Below are 7,346 nucleotides of genomic sequence, written 5' to 3'. Positions count from 1 at the left end.
AGCATCTTAGCTGTGGAGGGCAGTGTCACTGGCCCTCATATGTGGGATCCGAACCGGGGCCCTCTGGCATCCCAAGCAAGTTCTTAACCATCGCGCCACTCGGCCGGCCCTGGGGATTTCTCATTCTTATAAATTTTGATTCTTCTGATGTCAGCCTGTCCAAGGCCATCGCATTGTCCCTTCACCTGCAATAGTCTTGTGAGGACTTTGAGTCACTTGTCACTTTTCCCCAGCCACGTGGATTTGCTCCCTCTCGAATAGTCTGCTCACATTCCTGCCTGGGGCTCGGCTTTCCCCAGTCTGGACTCTCCAGGCAGTGGCCACTTTGCTGAATCAGGGACCTATGTACACTACAAAGGGTCTCAAAACGCCTTTGAATGTTAAAGAAAAAAATCAGTGTCGTTTTCGAAGTCAAGGGTTTTCATAAGCTGGGTCTATCCCATACACTGTCTCCAAATTCGGGAGGGCTGGGTTCCCCCTGTCAGGAGCGGGAGGATAAGTGTCAGAGAGTGAAGACAACATGCTAGGTCGCTCTAGCTTTGGACAGTTGTCAGGTGTGACCTGGATGACTCTGAGCAGCCATTTCACATCGCTAAGCCTGTGTGTTCTCATCTCTTTAACGGGGATGTTTCTTGAGGACACATTGGGGCAATGCTCTTACCACAGCCTGTTAATACACGGAGGTCGAGTGTTCCTCAGCTGAAATATGGTGGGAAAGTAACAACTGTAGAAACAATCCCCCCCCCCACCGAACCTAAATGGTACTTTCAGAACCCAGAGACTTGTTCAGCGTGGGCACGCCTATCCCTCCTCTTGCACACGTCCCTGAAGGGCTGGGAGTTCCCGGGTGAGCTCTGGACCACAGCCCTTCTGGCGATTCATGGTGATGCCGCTGACTGGACGTCCCTCCTTGTCCCACCCAGCATGAAGCAGAGTTCACACTGAACCTCAGTGAGGCCTGCAGGATGCGGGCCCTCCAGCAAGGCACACTGAAAGACAAGGGAGAGTCCACGATACAAGCCCTCCTGGGGGGGAACATCTCCCACATCTCCACCTTCACGGTCCTCCACCCAGCCTTCTCCATGGCACAACAGGTGCTGGACCAGTTGCTTCCTAGGTGAGCACCCACCCTGTCTTTGGCACAGTGCTGTCTCTGCCCACTGCCAGCTGTGTGTCTTGCAGGTGTCACCCCATCTCTCTTGTTGGCCTCAGTTTCTTACTCTGAAAACTGCGGTGGTATAGGAGAAAGATCCTAGGGTGCTCATGGGGACCACTGTAAGAACAAGTCATGGCCCACCTTAGGGATTCATGCCCCCCTTCTCTGGGGACCAGAGCCTGGCCTAAGAGCAAATCTGTCTTCTGTGTGTGTCGTGCCCGTCCTGGGACCTGGCCCTGGTGTAACACTACAAGGGGTGGGTACAGGGGCTAGTTATGGCTAGGGGGCTCTTTCTTGTGGACTTGGGCTGTCTGCCTTCCAGGGCAGTGAGATCAACACCCAGAAAAAGAAGGTGAGCACCTGCAGCACTTCCTGTGGGGCAGGGGAGGCGAGTGGGAATCACAAACACCCCTGGGCTCCATTCCCTGCATCCTATGTTTCATAGGAGACTTTGATAACAGAGAAGTAGAGGACTCTCTGGTTGGTGGCCGAGAGGAGTGGGGGTACATCAAGGACAACTTCTTGGAGGAGGTGCTGTTGATGCCCATCTCTGAGCACAGGTAGGGCCTGCAAGGAATTAGGGGGAGGAAATTCCTGCATAGGAATTAGGGTTCCCATGTGTGCAAAGTCCCAGAACCAGTCCCCTGCCCCACTCCTCACCCACCACAAAGACCCGCCAGCACCCCACCCAGGCCTGCTGGGCATCCTGTCCTTCCCACTGGCCCCAGGAAAACAAAGTCTTGGATGAGATCATGCTGCTGCAGGAGGCTGCCCAGAAGTACAAACTGGAGCCTGATGAGCAATTTGGGGCCTGGTTCCGGGACATGGAGTGGCTCAGTGAGAACAAGAGGTGAGGCTGGCAGGAGTTGACCCAGGGCAGGGGCGCACTCTCCCTGCTGACCAGTCCAGAGAACCAGTGTCCATGGCTCTCAGTCTGACCCAAACCTTGTAGTGTGGCAACTCCCAGGGCACCGACACTGGGAGAGTCACCTGAGGTGTGGCTTCAGGGAGCTCACAGGTGCCACTTTGTCCTGTAGTTACATCCTGTCCCGCCAGCTGGAGCCCCAGTCCTAGGTGGCCAGCAGGACACTCCAGGCCAGGAACAACAGGCACAAGTGAGTGTCCAGGGGGGCAGGACAACCTCCTCACCACCAGTGGGGACACAGCTGGGCCCTAAGGTGCACTGGACCAGCTCCCGCTGCTGTAGGTGAAGGAGAACTTTGGGAGCTTTTACTGGGGTCCACTGGAGACCAAGAGGAGAGAGAGGACAGCCCTTTGCGCCTCCCTCACTGCTATTTCCCAGGGTCCATTTGTCTATGGGAGGGGCAATGTTTATTCGTTATAAATAGTAAAGGCCAGGTTCAATATCATTATATGGAAGTCCTGTTTCTATTGCAACCTGGTTTGCTTCTTTCCCTTCCCCCTGCTCATGTCAATGAGGCACAGACTCTCACATTCCTGACTGAACTGAGAAACATTGCAGTGTCACCAGCTTATTGTGTGTGAGAGAACAGGGAAGGGCCAGCCCCCGTCCCTGGCTACTGAAGGACACCCTCGAGTCCCCCTTCCTCAGAGGACAGGTCTATTCCAGTGTCATGAACCTGGGCCAGGAGAACACACAGCCTCTCACATCCCCTGGGACTTAGCGGTCCTAAGTTCTTTCACAGGCATAGCAACCCCTTAAGCTTGGAGAACACTTGTCAGGGTTCTCTTACACCGACCACCTAAGAGGCGCGCTCTGAGAAGCAACAACCTCTCCTCTTCCTCTCAGCCATCTGCCTGGCAGCCCCAAAGAGCGACAGTGCATGAGTGTATCTCCATCCACGTGGACCAAGCTGGGGTCCAGATGGGCATCGCCTGCTGGGAGCTCTACAACTGGAACACAACATCCAGCCCAAGGGACAGATGCCAAGTGACAAGACCATTGGGGGAGGAGGTGACTCCTTCATCACCTTCTTCAGTGAGACAGGCGCCAGCAAGCATGTGCCCGGGCCAGTGTTTGTGGACCGGGAACCCACGGTCATTGATGAAGTTCACCCTGGCACCTACTGTCAGCTCTTCTGCCCTGAGCAGCTTATTACAGGCCAGAAAGATGCTGCCAATAACTACACCCGGGGGTGCTACGCCATTGGCAAGGAGATCACTGACCTTGTCTTGAACCGAGTTCGGACACTGGCCAACCAGTGCACAGATCTTCAGGGCTTCCTGGCTTTCATCAACTTTGCTGGGGGGACAGGTTCTGGGTTTACCTCCATTTGTCCTGCCCCCACCCTCCCGGGTTTCCACAGCTGTGGTTGAGCCCTACAACTCCACCCTCAGCACCCACACCACCCCGGAGCAGTCTGATTGTGCCTTCATGGCCCACAACAACTCCATCTATGACATCTGCCATAGACACCTCGATATGGAGCGCCCAACCTGTACTAACCTGAACAGACTGACAGGTCACATCTTCTTGTCCTCCATCGCTACTTCCCTCAGATTGCATGCAGCCCTCAATGTGCGCCTCACCAAATTCCAGACCAGCCTGGGACAGTCCCCCCACTCACTTCCCTCTGGCCACGTATTCCCCTGTCATCTCTGCTGAGAAAGCCTACCAGGAGCAGCTTTCTGCAGCAGGCATCACCAATGCGCGCGTTGAGCCAGCCAACCAGATGGGGAAATGGGACCCTCACCACAGTAAATCCATGACTTGCCTGTTGTACCGAGGTGACGTGGTCCCCAAAGACGTGGATGCTGCCATTGCCATGATCAAGAGCCAGTGTACCATCCAGTGTGTGGACTGGTGCCCCACTGCCTTCGAAGTTGGCATTCATTCCCAGCCTCCCACTTGGTACCTGGTGGAGAGTGGCCGAAGCATAGCAAGCTGTGTGAACACTGAGCAGCAGCAGAGCTGCTGCTGAGGCCTGGGCTGGTCTGGACCATGCATCTGACCTGATGGATGCCAGGCGGGCCTTTGTTCATTGGCACGTGGGGGAGGGCATGGAGGACAGAGGGTATTTTGAGGCATTAGAAGACAGGGCTGCCCTTGAGAAGGATGATGAGGAGGGTGGTGCAGAGTCTGTGGAAGGACATGGTGAGGAAGGAGAGGGACACTGATGTTAACATGTCCCCAAGGTGCTGCTTGTCCAGGGAAACTTATTCTGTATCACACCATGAAAAGCTGTGGTCTGATCAGTTCATTTGCGTGTAGCAGTGTATACTCTCATATGCAATTACCGGCCTCTGCTTTAAAAGATGACGTTTTGTTACATACCCAAGTTGTCCATTTCTCTGCTGGGATTGAATAAAATATTCCCTGTCTGACAAAAAAATTAATAAAAATAAAAATAAAAATACTACTTGTCAGGGCCCCTTCCTGTCCCAGGACAGTGGCTGCCTTGCTGTGACTTAAAGAAAGTAGAAACATTTTCTGCTCTACCTGTCGAGGTTTCTTTTGACCAAATATTTGGAACTTGTAGTTTTCTGGCTCAATCTCGGGACCTGCATCAGTCTACATGAGGGAAAAGCAAGTAGAAGGATCAAACCTTGGATGTGGGTAAGGCAAGGCCACAGGAAGGTCATCTGCGAATGGTCAGGGCAGGCAGGACTGTCCACCCTCAGGCCCCTCTAGGGGCTCCATGTTTACCCTTTAGCGACATTTGAAGTCTTCTGGGATCCTGGCCTATGACCTCCCAATTCCTTGTGCAGGTTTCTTCTCCAGGGGAAAGATGTGAGATGTGGCTTCTAGGGCAACAGCTGGGCCTCATTCCATGAACATTTATGCTGCATGTGAACTAAAATGTCCAGCATCCCTGCCCTTCCTAATACAATCCTTTTCAAGGCAGAAATTCCCTGGAGGCCCCTGGCTTCTGTCAGCTACATGTGGCCACTCCATCAGGCTGGGACCTCATGGATCAGAGATGGGTTCTTAATGGCCAGGACAGGGGTCCATATCCTTGGCCAAGTAAAACCCCCATGCTCTCCCAGGCTCAGCAAGGTGACCTCTGAGTGATGTGGTTCTGAGGTCCATGATCTTGGACAACCACCAGTTCACACACTGAGTCGCCTTGTTACTGACTTGTCCTGAAGGGGCAGCTTGTAAGCCCCCTGGGAACACTGTGTTCTTTTCCACAGTCTTGAGCTGTAGTCATGTTGAGGGGGATGTGAACGTTTCCTGTGGGGAGCTTTACCGATGAGGCATGCAAGGGGACAGTGGAGGGAGGTCCAGCCGGGTTGCCATCAAGCAAGCGACCCGTGGGCATGCACCAGCACAGGTTTACCTATTGAAATAATGTACTGAAATGCTTCCCACCTGGGTGGAAAACACACTGCTCTCAGCTCCCCTGAACACCCATCGCATGATCAGGCTCCAAAGGGTTAGCACCTGGCATTTTGAATTCTATCCCCTGGAAACTCCCAACAAAAGGAAAACCAAGATGAATGGCTAGGCACTTCTGAGTTAACTGCCTCCATCCAAAGGCTGCAAGTGTCACTCGGACACACAGCAGGCTGGCTCTGCCTGGGAGGCCTTTTCTGTGTGGCTGGGGCTGACTATACATCCTGATTCCTGACAACCCAGGCCCTTCCTGACATGGCACAGCCCTCCAGGAATGTGGTTTGTTAAAGGAAAGATGGGTAAAAGTAAACCTCCAAAGAGAAGGACACGTGCCAGGTTCCAGGGCTAATGGAACCAGAGGATAGGCGAGGGTGCTCGAAGGGTTTCCACTGCAGGACAGGAAGCTCTTTAGTGCTGATCCTGCAACACTTACATATGTAGCAATATTTGATGTAGCTGAAGGAAAAAACTCTGTTATCTCTTGGCCCAGAGTGCACTGACAGTCACCCTGAAGAGAGACACGTTTGCAGTGGGTCGCATTATCACTCATTCTGTTTTTTTACATTTATGTAGGTGTAACTGACATATAAAACATACAGAAACACTCAAACTTGTTCCCAACTGAATACGAAAAACACAACAATCCGACCCACGGTTTTGCAGCTGGCCACATTTCAGAGCTGGTACTTAAACGACCTTCTTCCATCGCCCACTTCATATTCCCTTTGTTCTCAGCAAGCACCTCAGCTGGTCATGCTTTTTGCCTGGTTGGATGACACTTCCGAAGGTGGGGCCATCAGTAGTTCTGCCTGGATTTGTTCCTGGTAGTTTTCCATGGACCTCATCACAGGGTGCGGTGATGCTAAGCCCTGAGGAGTGTCCTGTGCTCCTGACCTCCACTGCAGAGCCATCCTATGTCCCCTTGGTAGTCAGAATCACCCAGCCAGTACAGAGTCTCTCTTCTTTGTCTGCTGATTCAGGAGTATGAGGGGTCCCTTAGTAGCTGAGTAGCAGCCTTAATTTCCAATCCAGTGAGATCAATGTATTTCTTGGTGGAAGCTCTACTCTGTGGAATGAAGACCCCTGACCATGAGGTTACATGCCTATGAAGCATAATTGATGCTAGTGGATCACTAGGGCTAACAGTGGCAATGGTGGGGCCACACACAGGTCCACCCCTGATTGACAGACTTGTGAACCCTGGCTCTGGGGAAATCAGTGCATATAATGGACACTGATTTAGGGACTAAGCAGCCTCCTGGGGAACTGGCCCCACCCTGCAAGGTATCGCCCCCTGGTGGCGCTTCAACTCAGATGTCACAGCCCATTTTTCTGTCCTACCAAGTCAGCTGCTTCAGGAGGAAGGGGAACAGAGGAAGACCAGTGAGTTGGTGAGCGTGGGCCCAGCGCCACACTTCATTCCTGTGCGGTGAGTCCTTTAATGAGTGGGAGACCAAGATTGGGGTAAGGGGCTCTGTGAGTCTCCAGATGGTAGTTACCAGAGACACTGCGTGAAGGGAAGGCAACGCAATTCTCTACCCAGAGTAGGTGTCTAAGCCAATAAGAACAAAACACTACCCCTTCCATGGGAGAAGAGGGCCAATATAATTGCCTGCCGTGGGGCATCTGCCTGATCACCCTGGGGACAGTGTCACATCAGGGATCCTGTTTTGGTCTGCGCCCCTGGCAGATGTGGCACTCAGCAGTGACTGTGGGGGGTCAAGCTTGATGAGCAGAAGCCATCATGCTAAGCCCATGCATCACCTCCACATATACCATTACAGCTGCTTTATTCATGACCCCATTGGGCACTGACAGGAGTGGCTAGGGAAAAAGTAGTATCCCCAGAACAGGTCATCCTACCCAGTGGAT

At 52.9% G+C, this 7,346-nt stretch overlaps 1 pseudogene; it reads left to right on the top strand.

The window, feature by feature from the left end:
- Positions 1-4,458, top strand: part of LOC109392013 (tubulin alpha-1D chain pseudogene) — a 7,472-nt pseudogene extending 3,014 nt beyond the window's left edge.
- The last annotated feature ends 2,888 nt before the right edge of the window (positions 4,459-7,346 follow it).

The sequence above is a fragment of the Hipposideros armiger genome, unplaced genomic scaffold (assembly GCF_001890085.2).
Source record: "Hipposideros armiger isolate ML-2016 unplaced genomic scaffold, ASM189008v1 scaffold_310, whole genome shotgun sequence".
NCBI classification, from domain to species: Eukaryota; Metazoa; Chordata; class Mammalia; order Chiroptera; family Hipposideridae; genus Hipposideros; species Hipposideros armiger.
The sequence above is the reverse complement of the archived record's forward strand: the minus strand, read 5'-3'. Positions and strand labels throughout refer to the sequence as shown.